Genomic DNA, 26,943 nt, shown 5'->3' on the forward strand with positions numbered 1-26,943 from the left:
ACAAATTGTTTGTGATAGCCAATTTTCCAAAATATTTCTGTGGCTGGTCTAAATTTTTACTCATTCCCTTTGAAATTGTTTAAACTATTAGAATTTACCAAAGAAATCGTTTGTGACAACCTAGTTTGTTTGTGATAGCCTATTTTCCAAAATCTTTCTGTGGCTGGTCTAAATTTTTACTCATTCCCTTTGAAATTGTTTAAACTATTAGAATTTACCAAAGAAATCGTTTGTGACAACCTAGTTTGTTTGTGATAGCCTATTTTCCAAAATCTTTCTGTGGCTGGTCTAAATTTTTACTCATTCCCTTTGAAATTGTTTAAACTAATAGAATTTTTTAAAGAAATCGTTTGTGACAACCTAGTTTGTTTGTGATAGCCTATTTTCCAAAATCTTTCTGTGGCTGGTCTAAATTTTTACTCATTCCCTTTGAAATTGTTTAAACTATTAGAATTTACCAAAGAAATCGTTTGTGACAACCTAGTTTGTTTGTGATAGCCTATTTTCCAAAATCTTTCTGTGGCTGGTCTAAATTTTTACTCATTCCATTAGAAATTGTTTAAACTAATAGAATTTTCTAAAGAAATCGTTTGTGACAACCTAGTTTGTTTGTGATAGCCTATTTTCCAAAATCTTTCTGTGGCTGGTCTAAATTTTTACTCATTCCCTTTGAAATTGTTTAAACTAATAGAATTTTCTAAAGAAATCGTTTGTGACAACCTAGTTTGTTTGTGATAGCCTATTTTCCAAAATCTTTCTGTGGCTGGTCTAAATTTTTACTCATTCCCTTTGAAATTGTTTAAACTATTAGAATTTACCAAAGAAATCGTTTGTGACAACCTAGTTTGTTTGTGATAGCCTATTTTCCAAAATCTTTCTGTGGCTGGTCTAAATTTTTACTCATTCCCTTTGAAATTGTTTAAACTATTAGAATTTACCAAAGAAATCGTTTGTGACAACCTAGTTTGTTTGTGATAGCCTATTTTCCAAAATCTTTCTGTGGCTGGTCTAAATTTTTACTCATTCCCTTTGAAATTGTTTAAACTAATAGAATTTTCTAAAGAAATCGTTTGTGACAACCTAGTTTGTTTGTGATAGCCTATTTTCCAAAATCTTTCTGTGGCTGGTCTAAATTTTTACTCATTCCCTTTGAAATTGTTTAAACTAATAGAATTTTCTAAAGAAATCGTTTGTGACAACCTAGTTTGTTTGTGATAGCCTATTTTCCAAAATCTTTCTGTGGCTGGTCTAAATTTTTACTCATTCCCTTTGAAATTGTTTAAACTATTAGAATTTTCTAAAGAAATCGTTTGTGACAACCTAGTTTGTTTGTGATAGCCTATTTTCCAAAATCTTTCTGTGGCTGGTCTAAATTTTTACTCATTCCATTAGAAATTGTTTAAACTAATAGAATTTTCTAAAGAAATCGTTTGTGACAACCTAGTTTGTTTGTGATAGCCTATTTTCCAAAATCTTTCTGTGGCTGGTCTAAATTTTTACTCATTCCCTTTGAAATTGTTTAAACTATTAGAATTTACCAAAGAAATCGTTTGTGACAACCTAGTTTGTTTGTGATAGCCTATTTTCCAAAATCTTTCTGTGGCTGGTCTAAATTTTTACTCATTCCCTTTGAAATTGTTTAAACTATTAGAATTTTCTAAAGAAATCGTTTGTGACAACCTAGTTTGTTTGTGATAGCCTATTTTCCAAAATCTTTCTGTGGCTGGTCTAAATTTTTACTCATTCCATTAGAAATTGTTTAAACTAATAGAATTTTCTAAAGAAATCGTTTGTGACAACCTAGTTTGTTTGTGATAGCCTATTTTCCAAAATCTTTCTGTGGCTGGTCTAAATTTTTACTCATTCCCTTTGAAATTGTTTAAACTATTAGAATTTACCAAAGAAATCGTTTGTGACAACCTAGTTTGTTTGTGATAGCCTATTTTCCAAAATCTTTCTGTGGCTGGTCTAAATTTTTACTCATTCCCTTTGAAATTGTTTAAACTAATAGAATTTTCTAAAGAAATCGTTTGTGACAACCTAGTTTGTTTGTGATAGCCTATTTTCCAAAATCTTTCTGTGGCTGGTCTAAATTTTTACTCATTCCCTTTGAAATTGTTTAAACTATTAGAATTTACCAAAGAAATCGTTTGTGACAACCTAGTTTGTTTGTGATAGCCTATTTTCCAAAATCTTTCTGTGGCTGGTCTAAATTTTTACTCATTCCCTTTGAAATTGTTTAAACTAATAGAATTTTCTAAAGAAATCGTTTGTGACAACCTAGTTTGTTTGTGATAGCCTATTTTCCAAAATCTTTCTGTGGCTGGTCTAAATTTTTACTCATTCCCTTTGAAATTGTTTAAACTATTAGAATTTACCAAAGAAATCGTTTGTGACAACCTAGTTTGTTTGTGATAGCCTATTTTCCAAAATCTTTCTGTGGCTGGTCTAAATTTTTACTCATTCCATTAGAAATTGTTTAAACTAATAGAATTTTCTAAAGAAATCGTTTGTGACAACCTAGTTTGTTTGTGATAGCCTATTTTCCAAAATCTTTCTGTGGCTGGTCTAAATTTTTACTCATTCCCTTTGAAATTGTTTAAACTATTAGAATTTACCAAAGAAATCGTTTGTGACAACCTAGTTTGTTTGTGATAGCCTATTTTCCAAAATCTTTCTGTGGCTGGTCTAAATTTTTACTCATTCCCTTTGAAATTGTTTAAACTAATAGAATTTTCTAAAGAAATCGTTTGTGACAACCTAGTTTTTTTGTCATAGCCTATTTTCCAAAATCTTTCTGTGGCTGGTCTAAATTTTTACTCATTCCCTTTGAAATTGTTTAAACTATTAGAATTTACCAAAGAAATCGTTTGTGACAACCTAGTTTGTTTGTGATAGCCTATTTTCCAAAATCTTTCTGTGGCTGGTCTAAATTTTTACTCATTCCCTTTGAAATTGTTTAAACTATTAGAATTTACCAAAGAAATCGTTTGTGACAACCTAGTTTGTTTGTGATAGCCTATTTTCCAAAATCTTTCTGTGGCTGGTCTAAATTTTTACTCATTCCCTTTGAAATTGTTTAAACTATTAGAATTTACCAAAGAAATCGTTTGTGACAACCTAGTTTGTTTGTGATAGCCTATTTTCCAAAATCTTTCTGTGGCTGGTCTAAATTTTTACTCATTCCCTTTGAAATTGTTTAAACTAATAGAATTTTCTAAAGAAATCGTTTGTGACAACCTAGTTTGTTTGTGATAGCCTATTTTCCAAAATCTTTCTGTGGCTGGTCTAAATTTTTACTCATTCCCTTTGAAATTGTTTAAACTATTAGAATTTACCAAAGAAATCGTTTGTGACAACCTAGTTTGTTTGTGATAGCCTATTTTCCAAAATCTTTCTGTGGCTGGTCTAAATTTTTACTCATTCCCTTTGAAATTGTTTAAACTATTAGAATTTACCAAAGAAATCGTTTGTGACAACCTAGTTTGTTTGTGATAGCCTATTTTCCAAAATCTTTCTGTGGCTGGTCTAAATTTTTACTCATTCCCTTTGAAATTGTTTAAACTAATAGAATTTTCTAAAGAAATCGTTTGTGACAACCTAGTTTGTTTGTGATAGCCTATTTTCCAAAATCTTTCTGTGGCTGGTCTAAATTTTTACTCATTCCCTTTGAAATTGTTTAAACTATTAGAATTTACCAAAGAAATCGTTTGTGACAACCTAGTTTGTTTGTGATAGCCTATTTTCCAAAATCTTTCTGTGGCTGGTCTAAATTTTTACTCATTCCCTTTGAAATTGTTTAAACTATTAGAATTTACCAAAGAAATCGTTTGTGACAACCTAGTTTGTTTGTGATAGCCTATTTTCCAAAATCTTTCTGTGGCTGGTCTAAATTTTTACTCATTCCATTAGAAATTGTTTAAACTAATAGAATTTTCTAAAGAAATCGTTTGTGACAACCTAGTTTGTTTGTGATAGCCTATTTTCCAAAATCTTTCTGTGGCTGGTCTAAATTTTTACTCATTCCCTTTGAAATTGTTTAAACTATTAGAATTTACCAAAGAAATCGTTTGTGACAACCTAGTTTGTTTGTGATAGCCTATTTTCCAAAATCTTTCTGTGGCTGGTCTAAATTTTTACTCATTCCCTTTGAAATTGTTTAAACTATTAGAATTTTCTAAAGAAATCGTTTGTGACAACCTAGTTTGTTTGTGATAGCCTATTTTCCAAAATCTTTCTGTGGCTGGTCTAAATTTTTACTCATTCCATTAGAAATTGTTTAAACTAATAGAATTTTCTAAAGAAATCGTTTGTGACAACCTAGTTTGTTTGTGATAGCCTATTTTCCAAAATCTTTCTGTGGCTGGTCTAAATTTTTACTCATTCCCTTTGAAATTGTTTAAACTATTAGAATTTACCAAAGAAATCGTTTGTGACAACCTAGTTTGTTTGTGATAGCCTATTTTCCAAAATCTTTCTGTGGCTGGTCTAAATTTTTACTCATTCCCTTTGAAATTGTTTAAACTAATAGAATTTTCTAAAGAAATCGTTTGTGACAACCTAGTTTGTTTGTGATAGCCTATTTTCCAAAATCTTTCTGTGGCTGGTCTAAATTTTTACTCATTCCCTTTGAAATTGTTTAAACTATTAGAATTTACCAAAGAAATCGTTTGTGACAACCTAGTTTGTTTGTGATAGCCTATTTTCCAAAATCTTTCTGTGGCTGGTCTAAATTTTTACTCATTCCCTTTGAAATTGTTTAAACTAATAGAATTTTCTAAAGAAATCGTTTGTGACAACCTAGTTTGTTTGTGATAGCCTATTTTCCAAAATCTTTCTGTGGCTGGTCTAAATTTTTACTCATTCCCTTTGAAATTGTTTAAACTATTAGAATTTACCAAAGAAATCGTTTGTGACAACCTAGTTTGTTTGTGATAGCCTATTTTCCAAAATCTTTCTGTGGCTGGTCTAAATTTTTACTCATTCCCTTTGAAATTGTTTAAACTATTAGAATTTACCAAAGAAATCGTTTGTGACAACCTAGTTTGTTTGTGATAGCCTATTTTCCAAAATCTTTCTGTGGCTGGTCTAAATTTTTACTCATTCCATTAGAAATTGTTTAAACTAATAGAATTTTCTAAAGAAATCGTTTGTGACAACCTAGTTTGTTTGTGATAGCCTATTTTCCAAAATCTTTCTGTGGCTGGTCTAAATTTTTACTCATTCCCTTTGAAATTGTTTAAACTAATAGAATTTTCTAAAGAAATCGTTTGTGACAACCTAGTTTGTTTGTGATAGCCTATTTTCCAAAATCTTTCTGTGGCTGGTCTAAATTTTTACTCATTCCCTTCGAAATTGTTTAAACTATTAGAATTTACCAAAGAAATCGTTTGTGACAACCTAGTTTGTTTGTGATAGCCTATTTTCCAAAATCTTTCTGTGGCTGGTCTAAATTTTTACTCATTCCCTTTGAAATTGTTTAAACTAATAGAATTTTCTAAAGAAATCGTTTGTGACAACCTAGTTTGTTTGTGATAGCCTATTTTCCAAAATCTTTCTGTGGCTGGTCTAAATTTTTACTCATTCCCTTTGAAATTGTTTAAACTAATAGAATTTTCTAAAGAAATCGTTTGTGACAACCTAGTTTGTTTGTGATAGCCTATTTTCCAAAATCTTTCTGTGGCTGGTCTAAATTTTTACTCATTCCATTAGAAATTGTTTAAACTAATAGAATTTTCTAAAGAAATCGTTTGTGACAACCTAGTTTGTTTGTGATAGCCTATTTTCCAAAATCTTTCTGTGGCTGGTCTAAATTTTTACTCATTCCCTTTGAAATTGTTTAAACTATTAGAATTTACCAAAGAAATCGTTTGTGACAACCTAGTTTGTTTGTGATAGCCTATTTTCCAAAATCTTTCTGTGGCTGGTCTAAATTTTTACTCATTCCCTTTGAAATTGTTTAAACTATTAGAATTTACCAAAGAAATCGTTTGTGACAACCTAGTTTGTTTGTGATAGCCTATTTTCCAAAATCTTTCTGTGGCTGGTCTAAATTTTTACTCATTCCCTTTGAAATTGTTTAAACTAATAGAATTTTCTAAAGAAATCGTTTGTGACAACCTAGTTTGTTTGTGATAGCCTATTTTCCAAAATCTTTCTGTGGCTGGTCTAAATTTTTACTCATTCCCTTTGAAATTGTTTAAACTATTAGAATTTTCTAAAGAAATCGTTTGTGACAACCTAGTTTGTTTGTGATAGCCTATTTTCCAAAATCTTTCTGTGGCTGGTCTAAATTTTTACTCATTCCATTAGAAATTGTTTAAACTAATAGAATTTTCTAAAGAAATCGTTTGTGACAACCTAGTTTGTTTGTGATAGCCTATTTTCCAAAATCTTTCTGTGGCTGGTCTAAATTTTTACTCATTCCCTTTGAAATTGTTTAAACTATTAGAATTTACCAAAGAAATCGTTTGTGACAACCTAGTTTGTTTGTGATAGCCTATTTTCCAAAATCTTTCTGTGGCTGGTCTAAATTTTTACTCATTCCCTTTGAAATTGTTTAAACTATTAGAATTTACCAAAGAAATCGTTTGTGACAACCTAGTTTGTTTGTGATAGCCTATTTTCCAAAATCTTTCTGTGGCTGGTCTAAATTTTTACTCATTCCCTTTGAAATTGTTTAAACTATTAGAATTTACCAAAGAAATCGTTTGTGACAACCTAGTTTGTTTGTGATAGCCTATTTTCCAAAATCTTTCTGTGGCTGGTCTAAATTTTTACTCATTCCCTTTGAAATTGTTTAAACTAATAGAATTTTCTAAAGAAATCGTTTGTGACAACCTAGTTTGTTTGTGATAGCCTATTTTCCAAAATCTTTCTGTGGCTGGTCTAAATTTTTACTCATTCCCTTTGAAATTGTTTAAACTAATAGAATTTTCTAAAGAAATCGTTTGTGACAACCTAGTTTGTTTGTGATAGCCTATTTTCCAAAATCTTTCTGTGGCTGGTCTAAATTTTTACTCATTCCCTTTGAAATTGTTTAAACTATTAGAATTTTCTAAAGAAATCGTTTGTGACAACCTAGTTTGTTTGTGATAGCCTATTTTCCAAAATCTTTCTGTGGCTGGTCTAAATTTTTACTCATTCCCTTTGAAATTGTTTAAACTAATAGAATTTTCTAAAGAAATCGTTTGTGACAACCTAGTTTGTTTGTGATAGCCTATTTTCCAAAATCTTTCTGTGGCTGGTCTAAATTTTTACTCATTCCCTTTGAAATTGTTTAAACTATTAGAATTTACCAAAGAAATCGTTTGTGACAACCTAGTTTGTTTGTGATAGCCTATTTTCCAAAATCTTTCTGTGGCTGGTCTAAATTTTTACTCATTCCCTTTGAAATTGTTTAAACTATTAGAATTTACCAAAGAAATCGTTTGTGACAACCTAGTTTGTTTGTGATAGCCTATTTTCCAAAATCTTTCTGTGGCTGGTCTAAATTTTTACTCATTCCCTTTGAAATTGTTTAAACTAATAGAATTTTCTAAAGAAATCGTTTGTGACAACCTAGTTTGTTTGTGATAGCCTATTTTCCAAAATCTTTCTGTGGCTGGTCTAAATTTTTACTCATTCCCTTTGAAATTGTTTAAACTATTAGAATTTACCAAAGAAATCGTTTGTGACAACCTAGTTTGTTTGTGATAGCCTATTTTCCAAAATCTTTCTGTGGCTGGTCTAAATTTTTACTCATTCCCTTTGAAATTGTTTAAACTAATAGAATTTTCTAAAGAAATCGTTTGTGACAACCTAGTTTGTTTGTGATAGCCTATTTTCCAAAATCTTTCTGTGGCTGGTCTAAATTTTTACTCATTCCCTTTGAAATTGTTTAAACTATTAGAATTTACCAAAGAAATCGTTTGTGACAACCTAGTTTGTTTGTGATAGCCTATTTTCCAAAATCTTTCTGTGGCTGGTCTAAATTTTTACTCATTCCATTAGAAATTGTTTAAACTAATAGAATTTTCTAAAGAAATCGTTTGTGACAACCTAGTTTGTTTGTGATAGCCTATTTTCCAAAATCTTTCTGTGGCTGGTCTAAATTTTTACTCATTCCCTTTGAAATTGTTTAAACTATTAGAATTTACCAAAGAAATCGTTTGTGACAACCTAGTTTGTTTGTGATAGCCTATTTTCCAAAATCTTTCTGTGGCTGGTCTAAATTTTTACTCATTCCCTTTGAAATTGTTTAAACTAATAGAATTTTCTAAAGAAATCGTTTGTGACAACCTAGTTTTTTTGTGATAGCCTATTTTCCAAAATCTTTCTGTGGCTGGTCTAAATTTTTACTCATTCCCTTTGAAATTGTTTAAACTATTAGAATTTACCAAAGAAATCGTTTGTGACAACCTAGTTTGTTTGTGATAGCCTATTTTCCAAAATCTTTCTGTGGCTGGTCTAAATTTTTACTCATTCCCTTTGAAATTGTTTAAACTATTAGAATTTACCAAAGAAATCGTTTGTGACAACCTAGTTTGTTTGTGATAGCCTATTTTGCAAAATCTTTCTGTGGCTGGTCTAAATTTTTACTCATTCCCTTTGAAATTGTTTAAACTATTAGAATTTACCAAAGAAATCGTTTGTGACAACCTAGTTTGTTTGTGATAGCCTATTTTCCAAAATCTTTCTGTGGCTGGTCTAAATTTTTACTCATTCCCTTTGAAATTGTTTAAACTAATAGAATTTTCTAAAGAAATCGTTTGTGACAACCTAGTTTGTTTGTGATAGCCTATTTTCCAAAATCTTTCTGTGGCTGGTCTAAATTTTTACTCATTCCCTTTGAAATTGTTTAAACTATTAGAATTTACCAAAGAAATCGTTTGTGACAACCTAGTTTGTTTGTGATAGCCTATTTTCCAAAATCTTTCTGTGGCTGGTCTAAATTTTTACTCATTCCCTTTGAAATTGTTTAAACTATTAGAATTTACCAAAGAAATCGTTTGTGACAACCTAGTTTGTTTGTGATAGCCTATTTTCCAAAATCTTTCTGTGGCTGGTCTAAATTTTTACTCATTCCCTTTGAAATTGTTTAAACTAATAGAATTTTCTAAAGAAATCGTTTGTGACAACCTAGTTTGTTTGTGATAGCCTATTTTCCAAAATCTTTCTGTGGCTGGTCTAAATTTTTACTCATTCCCTTTGAAATTGTTTAAACTATTAGAATTTACCAAAGAAATCGTTTGTGACAACCTAGTTTGTTTGTGATAGCCTATTTTCCAAAATCTTTCTGTGGCTGGTCTAAATTTTTACTCATTCCCTTTGAAATTGTTTAAACTATTAGAATTTACCAAAGAAATCGTTTGTGACAACCTAGTTTGTTTGTGATAGCCTATTTTCCAAAATCTTTCTGTGGCTGGTCTAAATTTTTACTCATTCCCTTTGAAATTGTTTAAACTATTAGAATTTACCAAAGAAATCGTTTGTGACAACCTAGTTTGTTTGTGATAGCCTATTTTCCAAAATCTTTCTGTGGCTGGTCTAAATTTTTACTCATTCCCTTTGAAATTGTTTAAACTATTAGAATTTACCAAAGAAATCGTTTGTGACAACCTAGTTTGTTTGTGATAGCCTATTTTCCAAAATCTTTCTGTGGCTGGTCTAAATTTTTACTCATTCCCTTTGAAATTGTTTAAACTAATAGAATTTTCTAAAGAAATCGTTTGTGACAACCTAGTTTGTTTGTGATAGCCTATTTTCCAAAATCTTTCTGTGGCTGGTCTAAATTTTTACTCATTCCCTTTGAAATTGTTTAAACTATTAGAATTTACCAAAGAAATCGTTTGTGACAACCTAGTTTGTTTGTGATAGCCTATTTTCCAAAATCTTTCTGTGGCTGGTCTAAATTTTTACTCATTCCCTTTGAAATTGTTTAAACTAATAGAATTTTCTAAAGAAATCGTTTGTGACAACCTAGTTTGTTTGTGATAGCCTATTTTCCAAAATCTTTCTGTGGCTGGTCTAAATTTTTACTCATTCCCTTTGAAATTGTTTAAACTATTAGAATTTACCAAAGAAATCGTTTGTGACAACCTAGTTTGTTTGTGATAGCCTATTTTCCAAAATCTTTCTGTGGCTGGTCTAAATTTTTACTCATTCCATTAGAAATTGTTTAAACTAATAGAATTTTCTAAAGAAATCGTTTGTGACAACCTAGTTTGTTTGTGATAGCCTATTTTCCAAAATCTTTCTGTGGCTGGTCTAAATTTTTACTCATTCCCTTTGAAATTGTTTAAACTATTAGAATTTACCAAAGAAATCGTTTGTGACAACCTAGTTTGTTTGTGATAGCCTATTTTCCAAAATCTTTCTGTGGCTGGTCTAAATTTTTACTCATTCCCTTTGAAATTGTTTAAACTAATAGAATTTTCTAAAGAAATCGTTTGTGACAACCTAGTTTTTTTGTGATAGCCTATTTTCCAAAATCTTTCTGTGGCTGGTCTAAATTTTTACTCATTCCCTTTGAAATTGTTTAAACTATTAGAATTTACCAAAGAAATCGTTTGTGACAACCTAGTTTGTTTGTGATAGCCTATTTTCCAAAATCTTTCTGTGGCTGGTCTAAATTTTTACTCATTCCCTTTGAAATTGTTTAAACTAATAGAATTTTCTAAAGAAATCGTTTGTGACAACCTAGTTTGTTTGTGATAGCCTATTTTCCAAAATCTTTCTGTGGCTGGTCTAAATTTTTACTCATTCCCTTTGAAATTGTTTAAACTATTAGAATTTACCAAAGAAATCGTTTGTGACAACCTAGTTTGTTTGTGATAGCCTATTTTCCAAAATCTTTCTGTGGCTGGTCTAAATTTTTACTCATTCCCTTTGAAATTGTTTAAACTAATAGAATTTTCTAAAGAAATCGTTTGTGACAACCTAGTTTGTTTGTGATAGCCTATTTTCCAAAATCTTTCTGTGGCTGGTCTAAATTTTTACTCATTCCCTTTGAAATTGTTTAAACTATTAGAATTTACCAAAGAAATCGTTTGTGACAACCTAGTTTGTTTGTGATAGCCTATTTTCCAAAATCTTTCTGTGGCTGGTCTAAATTTTTACTCATTCCCTTTGAAATTGTTTAAACTAATAGAATTTTCTAAAGAAATCGTTTGTGACAACCTAGTTTGTTTGTGATAGCCTATTTTCCAAAATCTTTCTGTGGCTGGTCTAAATTTTTACTCATTCCCTTTGAAATTGTTTAAACTATTAGAATTTACCAAAGAAATCGTTTGTGACAACCTAGTTTGTTTGTGATAGCCTATTTTCCAAAATCTTTCTGTGGCTGGTCTAAATTTTTACTCATTCCCTTTGAAATTGTTTAAACTAATAGAATTTTCTAAAGAAATCGTTTGTGACAACCTAGTTTGTTTGTGATAGCCTATTTTCCAAAATCTTTCTGTGGCTGGTCTAAATTTTTACTCATTCCCTTTGAAATTGTTTAAACTATTAGAATTTACCAAAGAAATCGTTTGTGACAACCTAGTTTGTTTGTGATAGCCTATTTTCCAAAATCTTTCTGTGGCTGGTCTAAATTTTTACTCATTCCCTTTGAAATTGTTTAAACTATTAGAATTTACCAAAGAAATCGTTTGTGACAACCTAGTTTGTTTGTGATAGCCTATTTTCCAAAATCTTTCTGTGGCTAGTCTAAATTTTTACTCATTCCATTAGAAATTGTTTAAACTAATAGAATTTTCTAAAGAAATCGTTTGTGACAACCTAGTTTGTTTGTGATAGCCTATTTTCCAAAATCTTTCCGTGGCTGGTCTAAATTTTTACTCATTCCCTTTGAAATTGTTTAAACTAATAGAATTTTCTAAAGAAATCGTTTGTGACAACCTAGTTTGTTTGTGATAGCCTATTTTCCAAAATCTTTCTGTGGCTGGTCTAAATTTTTACTCATTCCCTTTGAAATTGTTTAAACTAATAGAATTTTCTAAAGAAATCGTTTGTGACAACCTAGTTTGTTTGTGATAGCCTATTTTCCAAAATCTTTCTGTGGCTGGTCTAAATTTTTACTCATTCCCTTTGAAATTGTTTAAACTATTAGAATTTACCAAAGAAATCGTTTGTGACAACCTAGTTTGTTTGTGATAGCCTATTTTCCAAAATCTTTCTGTGGCTGGTCTAAATTTTTACTCATTCCCTTTGAAATTGTTTAAACTAATAGAATTTTCTAAAGAAATCGTTTGTGACAACCTAGTTTTTTTGTCATAGCCTATTTTCCAAAATCTTTCTGTGGCTGGTCTAAATTTTTACTCATTCCCTTTGAAATTGTTTAAACTATTAGAATTTACCAAAGAAATCGTTTGTGACAACCTAGTTTGTTTGTGATAGCCTATTTTCCAAAATCTTTCTGTGGCTGGTCTAAATTTTTACTCATTCCCTTTGAAATTGTTTAAACTATTAGAATTTACCAAAGAAATCGTTTGTGACAACCTAGTTTGTTTGTGATAGCCTATTTTCCAAAATCTTTCTGTGGCTGGTCTAAATTTTTACTCATTCCCTTTGAAATTGTTTAAACTATTAGAATTTACCAAAGAAATCGTTTGTGACAACCTAGTTTGTTTGTGATAGCCTATTTTCCAAAATCTTTCTGTGGCTGGTCTAAATTTTTACTCATTCCATTAGAAATTGTTTAAACTAATAGAATTTTCTAAAGAAATCGTTTGTGACAACCTAGTTTGTTTGTGATAGCCTATTTTCCAAAATCTTTCTGTGGCTGGTCTAAATTTTTACTCATTCCCTTTGAAATTGTTTAAACTAATAGAATTTTCTAAAGAAATCGTTTGTGACAACCTAGTTTGTTTGTGATAGCCTATTTTCCAAAATCTTTCTGTGGCTGGTCTAAATTTTTACTCATTCCCTTTGAAATTGTTTAAACTATTAGAATTTACCAAAGAAATCGTTTGTGACAACCTAGTTTGTTTGTGATAGCCTATTTTCCAAAATCTTTCTGTGGCTGGTCTAAATTTTTACTCATTCCCTTTGAAATTGTTTAAACTATTAGAATTTACCAAAGAAATCGTTTGTGACAACCTAGTTTGTTTGTGATAGCCTATTTTCCAAAATCTTTCTGTGGCTGGTCTAAATTTTTACTCATTCCATTAGAAATTGTTTAAACTAATAGAATTTTCTAAAGAAATCGTTTGTGACAACCTAGTTTGTTTGTGATAGCCTATTTTCCAAAATCTTTCTGTGGCTGGTCTAAATTTTTACTCATTCCCTTTGAAATTGTTTAAACTATTAGAATTTACCAAAGAAATCGTTTGTGACAACCTAGTTTGTTTGTGATAGCCTATTTTCCAAAATCTTTCTGTGGCTGGTCTAAATTTTTACTCATTCCATTAGAAATTGTTTAAACTAATAGAATTTTCTAAAGAAATCGTTTGTGACAACCTAGTTTGTTTGTGATAGCCTATTTTCCAAAATCTTTCTGTGGCTGGTCTAAATTTTTACTCATTCCCTTTGAAATTGTTTAAACTAATAGAATTTTCTAAAGAAATCGTTTGTGACAACCTAGTTTGTTTGTGATAGCCTATTTTCCAAAATCTTTCTGTGGCTGGTCTAAATTTTTACTCATTCCCTTTGAAATTGTTTAAACTATTAGAATCTACCAAAGAAATCGTGTGTGACAACCTAGTTTGTTTGTGATAGCCTATTTTCCAAAACTGCTTAGATAATGGCTGGTTCCATTGAAAATTGTTGATTTATTTTACAGTAAAATTTCTATGACAGATTTGTATACAAGAAGTATGACAGTAACTTAGCTGAATTATTTTATTTTTCTGTATTTTTGCATTTTTTATTATTATTTTTATTTTAATAAGAATAGTCTCTTCTTCACAATAATTTTTACAAATAAATTTCGCTTTACATTTCTCCAGATTTTGATCATGACTACACTTTTAGCAACATGTTTAGCAACTTCTTTGAAATAGCTATTAGAAAAGAGAGGGTTGATTTTTAGAGATGAAGAAACTAAATGGGAGAGAGCGAGATAGGTAATGAATGTTGATACAAACACCAACAAGGAAAAGAAAAAAACTTTTATTTTCTGCAAATGAATACCTACCAAGGATTTATATTTTTTTCTCAATTCTCAATAGCAACTAAAAATATAATTTAAGTTTAAATGCGATTTTTCTTGAACAAAATCGTGTGATAAACTATTTCAACCCTCAAATTATTGCAGAGATAATCACAACAGAGAAATCCTTCGCAACATTAAAAAGTGATCTTTCATGAGTGCGAAAGAGTGAGCGATATGTTATTCTATAAAATGGAATTCAAGAATAGTAAAAAAAAATGGGAGAAAAATAAGTTTTGTAATGGAATGGTGTGGGCGGTTACTTGAAGCAGGATAATGATGAAGTTTGTTTACCGTTTTGGTTATTTTTTTTTTTTTCATTATCTAGGGTAGGTAGATATAAAGCTATTCATATTTTTATAAAGTAGACACCTGTACAATTTCTTTTTTGTTGCATTTTATGTAAGATACTTTTTTTTTCTTTTATTCTATTTGCGAGATCATGTAAGGTGGACATTTAGGTAGTTAAATGGTAGATAAGTTCGTAACTATAGTAGATACATATACTTTGTATACTATAGGCACAGATAATATATCTAATCATAATTTATTATCTGTGCTATAGGTATATTGATTTCTTTTTTTCATAACCACCGATTGAGTGAACGATATGTTATTCTATAAAACGGAATTCAAGAATAGTAAAAAAAAAAATGGGAGAAAAATCAGTTTTGTAATGGAATGGTGTGGGCGGTTACTTGAAGCAGGATGATGATGAAGTTTATTTACCGTTTTGGTAATTTTTTTTTTCATTAGGGTAGGTAGATATAAAGCCATTCATATTTTTATAAAGTAGACGTCTGTACAATTTCTTTTTTGTTGCATTTTATGTAAGATACTTTTTTTTTTCTTTTATTCTATCTATTTGCGGCGAGATCATGTAAAGTGGACATTTAGGTAGTTAAATGGTAGATAAGTTCGTAACTATAGTAGATACATATACTTTGTATACTATAGGCACAGATAATATAATCAAAATCATAATTTATTATCTGTGCTATAGGTAACCACCGATTGAAAAGGAGGTGCATATCAAAAAGCCTTCGTATGCTTTGATCTTATTTGGATTGCTTTAGCCAAACAGGTGCTTAGTAAAAAAAAACTAGAAAAACGAACAAAATACATAAGTTTCATGTAAGAAGATGCTTTCTAGGTAGGTATATCGACTATAAAAAAAATACGAAATAATAAGAAATGCTTAAGCCTTTAAACAAGGAACTTGTAGCAAATTCAGACAATGTGAATCGTTATTGCAATACCTACAGAGATATCTAAAAGAAAATATTTACAAATTACCTGACACAAGTAAAAAAAATCGTATAGGTTTTTTTTCATCCTTAATGCTAACTACTATGGTTAGTATATTCCATATAAAATATAGGTAGGTAGGTATAACACATTATAATCTAATAGGTATAGGTATACTGTCTGCATTTACATGGGTGATAGGTACCTGCCTACCTATGTAAAAAAAACTTCTAGTCACTACTTATAGTTCTTTAACCTCAAATTAATATAAATAAATGCAGTTTTTTTTCATGCAGAAGGGTGACTGATATTAGGTAGGTATAGGTTTTGTTTTGTTTATTTAGATAGGTAAATACTTAAAACCATTGTTTTTGCTGACATAAAATTGCTAGAACAAGATTGATAATGACTAAGAAGGTAGGTAGGTAGGTACACCATTGCAAAATAGGTGGGTAATTATACCTACTTATCAATGAACAATTCGAGTAGTTTTTTGTTTTATATGATTTTGATTCATTTTTATTGTTTTTTTTTCACGATAATAAATATAAACGTGAGGTGCTAGAATAGTTTTTATCAACTATAGGTAGGTAGGTACCTACCTACCTTTCTGCAATTTTTTTTTTATTTTTTTTTTTCCGTGGGTAGGTGTTGAAATCTTCGAAAGATTCTATGAGGACCGGAAAACGCGTGCTCATAGATATGTGGGACTCTCCAGACTAACAATTCCGCCCCCACAAAGCTTTACGGAAAGTATAGCATTGTACAAGCAAAACTGTTAGTCAGGCTGACCGCACCAAAACCACCTCCACCTCCCGATGGCAACTAAGTTCAGATGGAACTTATTTAAGAATCTTTTATCTTTCTCGAAGTTAAGTTACGGGTTGTAGGTAACTTTCCGGTGAAAGTTCCTATACTGATTATTTTTAAAGTTAATTAGATACATAGTTAAATTTAATTTGTTAAACGTGAAGGAAATGAAGTTCAAATTTCTTAGTAAAAAAAAAATATTTTTTATAGGTAGGTATTCAATATTTTTTATTTTTAGAAAGAGAGATATGAAGTTACCTAGATATATAAATTTAATTTAAATCTAATTCAAATTTAATATACATTATTCCAACTGGGTTGATAACCCGTGACTCAGTTACTGAATCTTTTTTTTTTGCCATATCATTGTACCAGTCCCAAGTGCTTTTCGATCGCCAGCAAAAAGCAGTAAAATGATTTTCCTTATAATCAATAACTCCAGCGAGCCGATAACTTATATCACCCAGCCGTATTATTTTTGGAATTTCACGTAACTTACACTTTTCGGGGTCTTGGGAAATTTTATTGGATTCATCAACATTTCTTATATCTAGTTCAACATATATTTCGTCGCTTAAATCTGTTGTCTCAGTTGCAAGTTCACCACATTCACAGCTTTTATGCTGAACTTTGCTATAATTTATAGCACTTGCAAGTTCGGAGAAGGTTTCTTTTAAAATGATCCTATGATTTGTTGTAAGTGCAGGGCGTTTAAAATCACTTCTTCTTTGGCAAGCATTGCAAAATTTCTTTATTAGTGCAGACGGATTTGAAGTGGAAAAGAAGTGATTCCATACATTCAGGGGCGAATCCCAACAATCAATATGAGAAGAAATAATATTGGTGTTTACGGTTTTACAACTAAGAGTATGTACATAAAGTGGGTACAGTACATTTCCCCGTTCCTGAAGGGTTGAGGAGGAAGTTCCTACTTCTAATAACGTTCTTACAAATCTAAATATTCCTACATCCTGTACGTTATTTTTAATTTTTTGGTAATATGTGGGATTATCTATTGCAGCCGTAGCAATGATGGTAGCAATAGAGTCGAAAGGGCATGTATTACTAATAAATGTTGGGAAATGGTTGGGCTTAATTCTGATTTGTGGACAAAGTCCACCATTACGCAGAAAAATGTTTTTTTCTTTAATTTTATTTGGCGATGCTAAATTTGTAAAAACAATTTCCGGGTGCTTGCTAAAAAATTTCGAACAGTTGGTTGGCTTCTCTTTTCCTATGATTATTTTCTTTTCTTTCTTATCATTTTTGTCTTTTTCAATGCTATTTGAAAACTCTCTAATACTAATATCGTGAAACATTGGAACATCGGATTTATTCCGCCAGTTTTCCCGATCATTTACATCTAACATATCTTCAGGGTCATTTTCTTTAAATCTTTTACCTACATTTTTTTCTTTGGGTGATGGAGGAGCACATCTCTTTTGAATGAAATTATTCAAATTGGAATCCATTCTTCTTGTTCCCCCAATTAAATCAAGCAAATGAATGCGAACGAATTTGTCTACTCGTAGGTTTTTGCTATAATTCTTTAAAACTAATGTCTTGATATCTTTAAAATTTGTTTCTGAACAGCTTGAAGAAGCGTGTTCACTAAAATAAGGCATTACTACACCTGTCCACAACGGAAATTCCCTACTAATGCGGATTAGATTATTGCCAAACTCCGGAGTGTAAAAAGCATTAATTTCACATCCTTCTGCAATCACTGTCTGAACACTAAAATTTTTTATAAAACTACAAATACCTTCCTCATTTTCTAACTCGTCTGTGTCGTTGTCACTAAAATCATTATTATCTAAATCCTCAGAAGGAAAGGTATTGTTGAGGTGGCTATCTATAACAATATGACGAAAGGCTATATATGATTGAAGTTTTTGATAAACTTCTCGAACTGTCATGTTTTTGCTTTTATTTTTTGATGACTTTAGTTTCATTGTGGAATCAGTAAAAGACTGAAAGGCCATGACACATGTCAGTTCGAGAATTTCTTCGAAGTCATCTACTGATTGGCAATCTACTAAAAGGGCTAGACATCTCAGGAAAAAATTTTTAATCAAGTTTTGTTGAACGTATTTCCAACATTTCCATCGAGATGCTAGATGCATTAAATGTGCGACATCAATTCGCAAATATGTTTGAATGAATAAATTTGATGCATTAGAAAAAAAAACTTGTCCTATAATGGTTTTGAAACAGATCTCAACGTACATAGCAAGAGACATACCATTAAATGCCATTGCACAAGCTCGCAAGAGCGCACGAGAATAATCAACCGAGATCTCTTTTGGTTTTTTACTATTTGTTAGTTTCAAGAACCTACTTAGCCACAGAGTAATAGTGTGGGTGTCCTGCGCTTCTGTAAGCATTTGATAAACAGATTGAATGCATTTGTCAAAATTAATAACTATGCAATACAAGAAAATATGGGCTGATTTTGTTCCCTTGGGTCTTGTTAATTTTTGCACTAAGCTTCCCGTTGCATCGATACTTATTTTTGAAATTTTACCTGCAGCACGACAATATTTTTGGTAAATGCACACTTGTTCAGATGTGCCATAGAAAATAAAAAAAGGGGAATATGAAACATCCTGAATACTTCCTAAATAGTCCTTCTCATACTGCATATCATAAAGTGTTCGAATAAGGTCAAAATTATTCTCTTTTTTTATACCTAGCTCTTGGTTGATTTTTTCACATTTTGAGTGTTGAAGGGCCTTAAGGGAAGGTATAATGGGTTGACCTAAATCACCTCGATTCAAATGACTCCGAGCCATTTTTTTCAAAACATTGCTGCAACCCTCAGATACACATTGTGCCCCTATTTCCTCTCTTAAAGCCCCGTTCAAAAAACGTCTTTTGTCTTCATGGTCTGCAAAACTTGTGTTTCGTGTTTTTACACGAATAAGACACTCCATGTTTTCTTCGGGCTCTTGGTACCCCAGCCCCAAAAAAACATTCTTACAGTTTTCACTGCGACATTCACCCTTGATTTTAAAGAAAAATTTGCGATTTGGTGATATATTCACATGAGCACTCTTAAAAGCAAAAGCACAAGGTAACCTATGTTGCTTCCAAAATGCGTCAGCAATTATGTTTGGCCAAACAAACGGTTTTAAAGTTCTTCTTTGCTTGTCAGAATCGACGGTGTTTGGTTTTATTTTATTCCATTCGTTTGGAGATAAATATAAATCAAAAATATCTTCTCCATCTTGTGTAATTAAAAAACTATTTTCAGATGTACAACTGGACTCCGATGATTTTGTGGAATTAATATCTTCAATTGATTTCTCTGGTTCTACAACTAAATATTTCGAAGATTGGGTATTAATTGAAATATCCACACCCATTTTCTGTCGGGCTATTACTAATATATTTCTTCTATTTTCTCTAATATTGGTGTACCATGATTTTTTCGACCATCCATCATAAGACAACCTTAGATCATCCCACACTTTATCGGAGTAAGACGGAATGTTTTCTTTAAAATAATCAGAAAACTTTAAAATTATTTCCACAGCCTCTTTAACCGACAATTCACACTTTCGAGGCATTTTAAAAATTATAAAAATACGGATATTTAAATTTATTTACTGAGTAGCTAAAAGAAATCCAAAGAATGGCAAAAGTATCTGAATTTAAATTTAATACAAAAATTGGAAGGCACATAAATAGTAATACCTATACGTACTGAATGGCTCAAAAAAATACTAAAAAGTGAAGCTAAAGTAGGTGTATATGAATTTAAATTAAATACAAAATTAAAATTTACTGAATGGGTAAACGAATTTCAAAGATATAAAAATATAAATATAATAAGGAAATCGCAAAACAGAAACTTACGTACAGTAGCGAGCAAAAAAAATGCAAACAATAAAAACATTTGCATTTTTTTTGCTCGTCTAAGAAAGCATATTTAGGCAGACTTTTCAATAAATAATGGTTTTGGAGTAAAATATTCCACAAATTGACTCTGTTTAATGAAAATAAAACAGTTTCAATAGGCCAAATTTGGTAACTTAGTTCTTGTTAAAAACTCTTTAAACCTCTTTCGTTTGCATTTTTTTTGCTCGCTACTGTATAAGAAAGAATTTTATGGTTAAACCAAATAACACAAGTAGTAAGAAAAGAACACTAAAAAAGAAATTTAACAGGGCCAAACTTTATTTTAATTTTAAAATTAATCGAATAGTATATTAAATAAGAAATTACGGCAGAAAATGGTAAAAAGGATCACAAATCACCAAATTGAACTGAAAAATAAATATTAAAAAAAACTAGATGGGTTTTTGGAATTGTATGTTTTAGCTGCACACACCACGCACCAGGGTAAAAAATTAATTTCACTTGATGTTTGGGGCAAAGTTTTGTAATGATGAAAATTTTACAAATCACATTCACAAACTTGGGCAACGTTATGTTTTAAAAATTGTTTTTTTGCATGGGTTGCATTAAAAAATGCAGTTTTAGCACTCTTAATAATTCACAAAATTAAATTTTTTGAATTTATTGAGCAAGAAATCAACTGGACTAACACCATAGACATTAGACAAATCAATAACCCTTTCTTTCTTTGTTCTCGTATTTGCATTTTTGTCCTGAATCGACTTTTGTAGTAGGTACCTAAAACAAATACATTTTTGTCAACTCTTTTCTATATTCCTTCCCCTCATTATATAATATTCGCTAAGAAATTGCAAAATATGCGGTCAATTCTTTTCTTATTTATTTTCTCTTCTAAAATCATATCCTCGAGATTCTCTACCCACACATTCTAAAAAAGAATTCATGTAACTAGACTGGTTTTCGTTTCTTGTGTAGGTATCAGTTTTCGAGAAAGTTCTAGATCTTTCCAAATCTCAATTTCTTTATTCATTACTGACAAGTCATAGGTATATCTACATATATAGCTATGTAGGTACATACTACCTACTTTCAACAGTACATACATACATAGGGTAAAGGCACTAGTATCCGGACAGTTAAGGTACTTTTGAACTTTGACGTCGAATAGTTTTATTGTTTTTCAAGCTTTAGCAAATATTTTGGTAGTTTCTTAAAGTTTGGCATTTTTGTAATAATGTTACATTCACATAATTTTTAAATAAAACATTTTAGTATTTAAAAATAAAAATAATAAAAAAAGTTCGATTTGCACTAGTGTCCGGACGCAAAATTTAGTTTCCGGACAAATTTATTTTAGTATCCGGACACGATAATTTTATATGAATTTATGGTTCTTTTTTCGTTTTTATGAAATAAAACATCTTTTGTTTTTGAAAAAAATATGAACATATAACTTTAATATACAAAAAAGTTTATTAAAAAAATTAATTGTTGAAAAAAAAACTGTTTGGTAGGTACTTTTTAAGGTTAAAATTGTTTTTAATAAAAGTTATCACTAATCAATTAACAAAAAGGACACACTAACAGCATATACCTATTTGTTAAAAGAATTAATAATAATTCATTTCAGTTTAAAAAAATCTTATAGATAGGTAGGTACTTTTTTCATTAGGTACCTACAAAACAAACGAAAAATTGTTCTTATAATAAGGGCAACAATCCACTTTTCTTGGCAAACTTTTCGTTAAAACTATTATAAATAAGGACTTAGGTACGTTTATGTTAAAACGAGGTTCTTGGGATGAAATTGAAACTTCATTCGGAATCGAAGGAATTGTCAAAATTGGTAGGCTTGGAGATAGATTGAAGCACGGAACGAATATTTCCAGAATTCATAATTACTGAAGGGGTCCTCATTTCTCAATAACATCACATTGTTACCACCATATCCATATTTTTCATTTTGCTTCATTTAAAAGTGGTGAAAAATTCAGTTTGGAAGTGCTTGGCCTACATTTTTTGCACCCTAATCATGAACTGTTATCTCCCAATCAGATTAGGGGGATTTAAAGACACTAAACGTAGCCGACAGGATGATGTTGGTTTTTCTTCGGTAGCAATGCGTACAAAATAACTAGATTTTTGGAACAAAATTCACTCAACTTTAGTGTTAAATGTGACTTATGTCCATCACAGGATGTTCCACTTTGTCATCAAGCAAGCGTTTGTGTCCGCAGTTTGCAACATAATCAAAAAAGGTTTCGCTCCTCATCCAGTAGTGGTCTGATAAATATTTATGTAGCCTAAGGAGGCTATACAGAGAAAGTAACGAAGGGATAACTTTACTTCTGGTATTTAACTTTATTTCTGGTACATTTTACTAATTTCTAATATATTTAAATATATTATGATTAAATATACCAGAAGTTATGTTTTTTTCCGTGATATAATTTTGCTAGTATTTGGGTAGAGACAAAAGCTGGGGTCGAATTACGGCACATGCTCGTTAACGTATGGGAGCTATGTGTCCCTCTTTTTTTCTACTAATTAAATAGAGACAGAAATAGTCAAAACATTAACGTAGGTATGATCGTAATCGTGTGCCGTGATTCGACCCCTGGTTTCATCGCCATTTAATATCATACTCGAGTCATAAATGGAAATATGTTCCTGGCCAACACTTTTCAAATAATTTTAGAGCTATTCAAACCATTTTAAAATGCTTTCTTGTCTAAAAACTGCTGTTCCTTGCCTACTAATGTTTTCAGCTTCTCTCAAAGCTAGAATTGGATTTATATAAATCCTTGTATCCTCTATGGTCTTTGATATGTTTTTTTTAATTCATTCCTTATAAGATAACAAATTTAAAAGTACAAAAACACTAAAAATTACATAAAAAACAAGGGTGTCCGGAAACTGAATCCAATTTTTCAGTATCCGGACACACATATTTTAACTAAGGAAACCCTGTCCGAATACTGAAACATTGAGAGAAAAATGCAATTCTCTTGCATTAAAACCCAAAATATGTTCCAAACTACAATTTTAGAGCCTAAAAAAACGATTTCTCCTTTTCCCTCATATTTTCAGTATCCGGACACTGTGTCCGGGAACTAAAAAAAGTCTTAAATTTTAGTTTTAGTATCCGGACACTAAAAAATATAATTAAAAAAAAACTTTTTCACTATTTTATTAATAAATTATCAAAATGTATCATATTTACTCAAAACTAACAATTTCCTTTTATAATAAAATCAATAAACAGGTCTCAATTTTCTTAGTTTTGGCAAATGCTTCCCCTATTTTTTTCTTACACAAAATCATTTTCAAAACCTCACCCCTGATGTCGAACACTTAACTGAAGTATATCTCTTAAACCATTCAGGGGATCTGCTTGAAACTTTGCATTTATATGTGAAATACATCAGAGAAAGTATATTTGTGCTTTTATTCGAACTTATTAGGATGATTTACCTATTAATCGCAAAAAAATCACAAAGTGTCCGGATACTAACACTGTCCGGATACTGGTGCCTTTACCCTACCTATAAATACAACTTTCGGCTTGGTATGGTAAGTAACACACACAAGTTGTTGTTCATTCAAAACCTTCAATCTTATATAAATTTCATACATCATGCGTTTTTTTACCTACCTACTTTTTTCTTGTGGGGATTTTTGTCTATTTGCCTTTATGTGTTTCTTCATGGCTATGTATCTTATTTACATGAGTTTCAAAACAGGTTACTTGCTTGTGTTGTATACCTATTATGTACAGTTTCTTTAGGTCGGTCGGTCAAAAATGACTTTTTTTTGATTATGGAAATCGCGATTGATCTATTTTTTTGCATATGCGTCAGGAAGGAAACAGGTTTTTTTTCGTCTTCTAAAAGGAATATGAATGTAGTAGGTACCTACCTAAGTGCATGTAGTATGTATCTCGATCGGTCAAGACATTTTTGTTTCTCTATTTATATCCTGCATTTCATCTATTTGCTGGTTATATGCTTATTCCCCTGCAATCCTTTTTTCTTAAAAACCTAATTTAACATTCGATATGAACATATATGATTATAGGTATTCATTGATCTGATTTTATATTCTCTTCTGGATATTTTAGAACGGGACGGTTACGTACCGTTGATAAAATTTGTAGTTCCAAAGTCGTGTTTTGGTTGAAAATCTGATTTTTTCCTTCTATTATTAAAAAAAAACAAATGATGTTATCTTAACACCACCACTTCACTTAACCATTATAACTTCTCAACACACTGCTTGATCTTAGAGATCATAAGCAAACAACATTTTCATAGATCAAATCAATTTTGTTTGTCAGCTTCTTAAATATTATTTACCATCCGAAGTAAGTTATGTATAGGTTTAAAATCGGGATGCCATTTTCATGAAATTATTAATGATAAGTCAACATCCGCAAAAACTAAAATTAGAAAATTAACTGATCCGTTTTCAAAATTACAATACCTACCTATACCTAGGTACTATAAAAAAAAATTGTTGAAATAAATTTCGCAGTTTGCGAGAAATTCGAAAAATTAAAAAAAAAGCTTTATTAAAAAGTTTAATGTTAATAGACACCTAATGGATTAAAAAATACAAATTATACTTCAAATGTTATGTAAGTATATGTTAGATACCTATCTACCTACGTACTGCAAACAAAAACTTTGATCATTCTAGCACCTCACGTTTATATTTATTATGGTGAAAAAAAGAACAATAAAAATGAATCAAAATTATATAAAAACTACTCGAATTATTCATTGATAAGTAGGTACAAATTACCCACCTATATTATGCAATGGTGTACCTACCTACCTACCTTCTTAGTCATTATCAATCTTGTTCTAGCAATTTTATGTCAGCAAAAACAATGGTTTTAAGTATTTACCTATCTTAATAAACAAAACAAAACCTATACCTACCTAATGTCAGTCACCCTTCTGCATGAAAAAAAACTGCATTTATTTATATTAATTTGAGGTTAAAGAACTATAAGTAGTGACTAGAAGTTTTTTTTACATAGGTAGGCAGGTACCTATCACCCATGTAAATGCAGACAGTATACCTATACCTATTAGATTATAATGTGTTATACCTACCTACCTATATTTTATATGGAATATACTAACCATAGTAGTTAGCATTAAGGATGAAAAAAAACCTATACGATTTTTTTTACTTGTGTCAGGTAATTTGTAAATATTTTCTTTTAGATATCTCTGTAGGTATTGCAATAACGATTCACATTGTCTGAATTTGCTACAAGTTCCTTGTTTAAAGGCTTAAGCATTTCTTATTATTTCGTATTTTTTTTATAGTCGATATACCTACCTAGAAAGCATCTTCTTACATGAAACTTATGTATTTTGTTCGTTTTTCTAGTTTTTTTTTACTAAGCACCTGTTTGGCTAAAGCAATCCAAATAAGATCAAAGCATACGAAGGCTTTTTGATATGCACCTCCTTTTCAATCGGTGGTTACCTATAGCACAGATAATAAATTATGATTTTGATTATATTATCTGTGCCTATAGTATACAAAGTATATGTATCTACTATAGTTACGAACTTATCTACCATTTAACTACCTAAATGTCCACTTTACATGATCTCGCCGCAAATAGATAGAATAAAAGAAAAAAAAAAGTATCTTACATAAAATGCAACAAAAAAGAAATTGTACAGACGTCTACTTTATAAAAATATGAATGGCTTTATATCTACCTACCCTAATGAAAAAAAAAATTACCAAAACGGTAAATAAACTTCATCATCATCCTGCTTCAAGTAACCGCCCACACCATTCCATTACAAAACTGATTTTTCTCCCATTTTTTTTTTTACTATTCTTGAATTCCGTTTTATAGAATAACATATCGTTCACTCAATCGGTGGTTATGAAAAAAAGAAATCAATATACCTATAGCACAGATAATAAATTATGATTAGATATATTATCTGTGCCTATAGTATACAAAGTATATGTATCTACTATAGTTACGAACTTATCTACCATTTAACTACCTAAATGTCCACCTTACATGATCTCGCAAATAGAATAAAAGAAAAAAAAAGTATCTTACATAAAATGCAACAAAAAAGAAATTGTACAGGTGTCTACTTTATAAAAATATGAATAGCTTTATATCTACCTACCCTAGATAATGAAAAAAAAAAAAATAACCAAAACGGTAAACAAACTTCATCATTATCCTGCTTCAAGTAACCGCCCACACCATTCCATTACAAAACTTATTTTTCTCCCATTTTTTTTTACTATTCTTGAATTCCGTTTTATAGAATAACATATCGCTCACTCTTTCGCACTCATGAAAGATCACTTTTTAATGTTGCGAAGGATTTCTCTGTTGTGATTATCTCTGCAATAATTTGAGGGTTGAAATAGTTTATCACACGATTTTGTTCAAGAAAAATCGCATTTAAACTTAAATTATATTTTTAGTTGCTATTGAGAATTGAGAAAAAAATATAAATCCTTGGTAGGTATTCATTTGCAGAAAATAAAAGTTTTTTTCTTTTCCTTGTTGGTGTTTGTATCAACATTCATTACCTATCTCGCTCTCTCCCATTTAGTTTCTTCATCTCTAAAAATCAACCCTCTCTTTTCTAATAGCTATTTCAAAGAAGTTGCTAAACATGTTGCTAAAAGTGTAGTCATGATCAAAATCTGGAGAAATGTAAAGCGAAATTTATTTGTAAAAATTATTGTGAAGAAGAGACTATTCTTATTAAAATAAAAATAATAATAAAAAATGCAAAAATACAGAAAAATAAAATAATTCAGCTAAGTTACTGTCATACTTCTTGTATACAAATCTGTCATAGAAATTTTACTGTAAAATAAATCAA

Source organism: Episyrphus balteatus, chromosome 1 (genome assembly GCF_945859705.1).
Source record: "Episyrphus balteatus chromosome 1, idEpiBalt1.1, whole genome shotgun sequence".
Lineage (NCBI taxonomy): Eukaryota > Metazoa > Arthropoda > Insecta > Diptera > Syrphidae > Episyrphus > Episyrphus balteatus.